A 6,000-nucleotide genomic window follows, 5' to 3' on the forward strand; every position below is an offset into this window, starting at 1 on the left:
ATTGAGGAAAATTCCAAAAATTTAAAAGAGACCTTAACATCACCTGATGCTATATTTTGGAAAGAGACTGTAAATGATGAGATGGAATCTCTAATTTCTAATAAAACTTGGAAATTAGTAGATCTTCCACCGGGTTGTAAGACCATAGGTTGTAAATGGGTTCTTAGAAAAAAGTTGAAACCGGATGGATCAATAGATAAGTTTAAAGCTAGACTTGTTGTAAAAGGCTTTAAACAAAAAACTGATCTTGATTTCTTTGATACTTTTTCTCCGGTAACGAGAATTACATCTAATAGATTGTTAATTGCTATTGCTGCAATCTTTGATTTGAAAATTCATCAAATGGATGTAATGACTACTTTTCTAATTGGGTACCTAGAGGAAGAGATTTATATGGATCAACCCAAAGGCTTTGTAGAGCCTGGACAAGAAAGCAAGGTATGTAAGCTAACTAAATCCCTATATGGCTTAAAACAAGCACCTAAGCAGTGGCATGAAAAGTTTGATTCTTGCATGATTGAAAATGGTTATAAATCAAATGAATGTGATAAATGTATTTATTTTAAATCATGGAATAATTTACATGTTATTATTAGCCTCTATGTGGATGATATGTTGATTTTTGGCTCAAATATGTGTGTTATAAATGAGACAAAAAATATGCTTAAAAGCCATTTTGATATGAAAGATCTTGGTGAGGCTAATTTTATTTTGGGCATGAAAATTACAAAGACATGTGATGAAATATATCTTGATCAATCACATTATGTTGATAAAATATTGAGAAAATATAATTTTCATGATCACAAAAGTGTAGCTACTCCTTTTGATTCTAGTGTTCATTTATTTCCTGTGAATAATGATGATAAAATTTTTAATCAAAAAGATTATGCTAGCATCATTGGTAGTTTGCATTATGCTACTGATTGTACTAGACCTGACATTGCATATGCAATAGAAGTGCTAAGCAGATTTACTAGCAAGCATAGTAAAGATCATTGGCTAGAAATTGAGCGAGTCATGAGATATTTAATTAGTACCAAAAGTTATGGTTTGTTTTATAAAAAATACCCTACTGTGATTGAAGGTTTTAGTGATGCCGATTGGAATACTTAATCAGGTGATTCTCTCTCTATCACTAGTTATATTTTTACCTTAGGTAGTGGTGCCATTTGTTAAAAATCTTAAAAGCAAACAATAATTGTTAATTCAACAATGGAAGCTGAATTAATAGCATTAGCTTCAGCTAGTGAAAAGGCAAATTGGCTTAGAGATTTGTTATATAAAATTTCACTTTGAAAAAAGCCAATTCCACCTATATTAATTCATTGTGATAGCATTGCTGCAATTGGTAGAGTTAAAAACCGTTATTACAATGGTAAATCTAGACCTATAAGAAGAAAGCACAGTACTGTGCGATCTTATTTGAGTAGTGACATCATGATTGTAGATTATATTAAATCTAATGATAATCTTATAGATCCATTTACCAAGGCCTTGGCAAAAGATAGAGTCTGGAATACATCGAGGGGGATGGGACTAAAGTCCATAGAATCATGAGCCATGTATGAGGATACCCAACCCAAAGACCAAAGATCCTGAGAATTGGGTTCAATGGGAAAAACGAATCATACGATAGTCGTAAGAAATGCATAATTAATTTTGTTAATTATTTATTTTGTAAATAATTTTTTAATTGTTCATCCCTATGATGTAAGTGCATTTATCCTGTAATGTAGAGAGGTTGAGTAAAAAACTCTTAATGAAATTTGTAACTCGTATGAGTGGAGTGTCAGAATTACAAAAGCACTCTTGACAAAATTTCACCTATGTAAGTGTGGGGGTGGGGCTGCTTTCTATGAGATTTGGACTTAATCTCAAATATACTCATGAAACCGAGATCAGCACATGGCCGTAAAGTGCTAGCTACAAAAGCTCATGTCAACACCTGGGTTGTTATGTGTAAGCAGTGACGCTTAATTTCCCTAAAGCAGTCCTAATTCAAGTCGGAGACCACTATGACTCTGGAGTTGAGATCGCTGTTTTACTAAGTGAAGGTTCAATGCAGAACACACCTTCATGATGCATAGTGACCCATCTTTGCCTGGTAATCTCTCTTTAACTAAAAATTTAATATTAAAATGAGTGGGGGATTGTTAGAGCATTTTAATATAAAATAATTAAAATGAACAAATTTTATAACATAAATGTAAAGATGTGGGAGTGAATGTGGAAGATGAGGAGTTAGTGAAAATGTTTAATCTCACATTAAAAATGAGAGAGACAATTTTGTTCTTTTTAATTGTAGTGATTAATGGGCTAACATGGATTGTCTCAAATATTGAGCCAGATACGTGCGCAAGGGGGAGGTGAAAGGTGGAGGTGTCAAATTTGGAAATAAATCAGCACCATGGATCCTCTTACTTGACAACCCATTCAGAGTAATTACCATATCCGTTGGTGAGTAAATGACCCGAATTAATATTTCATTTTTATTATGGAAAATAATGAGCCATTAACCCACTTAATGGACTATCCGTTTGGGCCTTTTTAATTATTCAGAAAACTCCTTATCTCACCATTAATTGTGTAACTCTATCCCATCAAAATAATATCCAACAATTAATCTTATAACACCCACTATATCAGAATAATGGACCTAATTAATCAGATTAATTTGGGTAGTAATTTCATAAGGCCCTTTGAGCCTATAAATAGACCAATTCAGACACAATCCAAGTTACTGCAATACACACTAAAAAAATAGAGAGATTCTTGGCAAGAAAGGGTGTTCTTTCTGGTGGAGTTTTGGCTCGAACACTTTGTGCAGAGCTTATTCTAGCCATACGACACTTGTTGGGTTGTTTTATCCTGGAGGATACAAGTCAGAGATGGTCTACACCGATTACAAAGTTTAGCCAACCAAGGACTTGAATCTCCTTAAAGAGAGCGAGTGTCGCGCCTCAGTCCAAATAGTGTTGTGTAATCTCTTTCTTTAAATTAATAAAAAATTCAGAAGTATTATTCAGTTTCTCTTCGTGTTATTTCTATTATCATTGTGTTTGCACCAACATACCCACTAACGAAAGCAATAATGGGTTGTTTCGCTATTTGGTGTGGTGGTGAAATTGGTAATCAATTTCCAGGTTGTCTGGTACTCTTTGAAAAGCAGAGTAGCTTGTAATAAAGAATGATATTAAAATAGAACAAGGTTATGAATGGATAAAGTATTCCAACAATCATTGGCCCACTGCATAAACTTCACAAGTTTGCTTGTTAGGTTCGGGTGGGAGGACTAATGGACTTCTATAGAAAGTCTGTCCACCATAAAGAACATCAGCCTTGAATTCTACAGTACCTATGTTCTAGTTTATAGCATTCTGACAGTGGCTCTTTAGATAATTGTAATCAAGTGGACATGAAAGCTCATGTCAATTTTTAATCTCAATGTCTTGAATTGGTAACTGAAAATAAGGTTGCCTAAATGGAACAGTGAGAAATGATATAAAATAGTGGAAAATCAGGAAGCTTTCTCTTATGAGATGACTAGTAATTCTGGTAGCAATTTGTAAGTGTGAATATATCAAACTTCACAAGTTTGCTTGTTAGGTTCGGGTGGGAGGACTAATGGACTTCTATAGAAAGTCTGTTCACCATAAAGAACATCAGCCCTGAATTCTGTAGTACCTATGTTCTAGTTTATAGCATTCTGACAGTGGCTCTTCTGATAATTGTAATCAAGTGGACATGAAAGTTCATGTCAATTTTGAATCTCAATGTCATGAATTGGTAACTGAAAATAAGGTTGCCTAAATGGAACAGTGAGAAATGATATAAAATAGCGGAAAATCAGGAAGCTTTCTCTTATGAGATGACTAGTAATTCTGGTAGCAATCTGTAACTGTAAATATATCAACCTTATCAAAGGTGAGGAAGTTTATAATACCCAGAGTAAAGAATGGGTCAAAAACACTTTCAGGAATTAAAAAGATGGGGAAAAAAAATGAAGTCCTTCTTGGAACTATGCGATTTACATTATGAAGGCATGAGCATAGTGAGGACACAGATTCTGAAGGCAAAAGTTTGATGAGAAGAATAGAATCTATAACTCACATTCTAGAGAGGGATGCTCTTGAAATTGCAGGAGGCGTTGGAGTAAAAGGGTCCACATTTGTCCAATTTGTCTCACCCCAGTGCTTTCACATGCTCTTCCAGAAGCAGTAAGTGTCTATGAATTTCTTTAAACGTTGATCCTTAAATTTAATTCTCCAATGACCATCTATGTAGTTTGCCATCTCAGCTTGCCTACGGTCCCATTCTAGTTGTGCCTTTTGCTTTGATTGCAACAGGCAAAATTGCTGCAACAGCATTGGCATTGCATCATGTACTTTCCACCACTTTTCATGAGCTACATCACTGGCAAACTCTTGGAATAAATCAACATTCCAATTACAATCATAGTCACAGAAGCACAGCCATGGATTCAAACCCAGATAGTGCAGGACATACAGAACTGGAGGCTCAGCACCAAAGAGCCTAGTTTTCATTGTCTTTACCTCTTCATCATCACCAATCCAGAAATTCTTCAAGAAGTTCATGTGTTTTGGAATCCTATGCCACCATGTAAAAACTTCATTCAAGTATCCTTGGTCCCCTCCGTTGTAGGACTGAAACTCATTAATGTGATCCATCAAAAGTTGGAGAGTACAATTTGATGGCTTAATAACCATTACACCGGAGTTAAAAAGTGAACCATTGTTCCCTGTTGCAGAAATCTGTTGCATCTTAAATAAGAAATCAATGTTTCTGAGTATAAGCAAATCAGCATCAATGAAAATGATCCTATCATAATCTGTTAACTGCCATAACCGGAACTTGCTGTAATTCCATTCATTATATGCATCTTTCTCAGCTTTTGGGTTCCTTATCCTTTGAATTGTCCTAATCTTCCATCCTGCACCCTCAAGTCCACTTCTGTGGTATCTACTGATTGTCTCATCTACAAGTATCACAAGGTCTTGGGTGGACCCAGACATGCGGATGCTCTAGGCAGCAGCAATAGCTCCACAAACAGAAACATGAGCTGAATGGAGAATTGTTGCATATGCTTCTCGGTGCACATTGCCTGTGTAAACCATCTCTGTATTTCCAGCATTGCATTAGATTTCTATTTAAATAAATGTTTGAAGGAAATATATTTCTTTTTAATTTCAGTGATAAAACTTTTTGTGCATTAATAACATTAAAATGAAGATGGAAAACCATATGACCAAGTCAATACCTATCAACTGAGTGTGTAGCATGTCTAGTTTAATTTTTTATTAGAAAAATTCAACAAAAACACATAGAATAATAAATCACTCTATCAATATTCTAAGTTCTAACACAAATTGCTACAGTGCTGTGACCTGTGAGACTCAAATTCAATTGTGTTTTCTTTAGCTGTGTGCCTTGGTGGTTCATGAGTTCTCACATCATGCATCGGTATAGTGTTTTTTTTTTTTTCATAATGCAGGATAAAAGGCCTCTAAAAACTAAAATTACCAGGTTATGATTTAAAAAGATGATGTCAACAATCATGCATATCATTAACATGTTGAGGGATGACTAGTAAGAAAATGGCACAGAACCCCAGTCAAGTGTGGCTATGGTGTGTACTTGAGACTGTCATAACAAGGAGATAATACTTCCATGGTACTATTAAGAATTGAGAGAGAGAGAGAGAGAGAGAGAGAGAAATAATTCTTGAGAGTCTCACCTTCCCTCATTGCCATGGACAAAAGAGAGTCTAAGGGCTTAGGAACTCTACTGCATATTATAAATCTAGCACCAAATGCCCTTGTCATCTTTTCAAAGGACCTTATTGACCCCTCTTCCAAAGCGTCAAACCATCGCATAGCCAAGAGTCCGAGGCTAGAGGGGAAAACCTTGCACATGAAGGCTTCATTGCCAGAATGAACTGCCATCTTCTAATTGAAATGGCTCATATGCTCCACAGGG

At 35.3% G+C, this 6,000-nt stretch overlaps 1 pseudogene; it reads right to left on the reverse strand.

Annotated features, from left to right (window-relative positions):
- Positions 1 to 3,849: 3,849 nt before the first annotated feature.
- On the reverse strand, positions 3,850 to 5,299 carry LOC142623206 (UDP-glucuronate:xylan alpha-glucuronosyltransferase 1-like; annotated as a pseudogene).
- Positions 5,300 to 6,000: the final 701 nt, after the last annotated feature.

Source organism: Castanea sativa, chromosome 2 (assembly GCF_040712315.1).
Source record: "Castanea sativa cultivar Marrone di Chiusa Pesio chromosome 2, ASM4071231v1".
In the NCBI taxonomy this organism is placed as follows: Eukaryota; Viridiplantae; Streptophyta; class Magnoliopsida; order Fagales; family Fagaceae; genus Castanea; species Castanea sativa.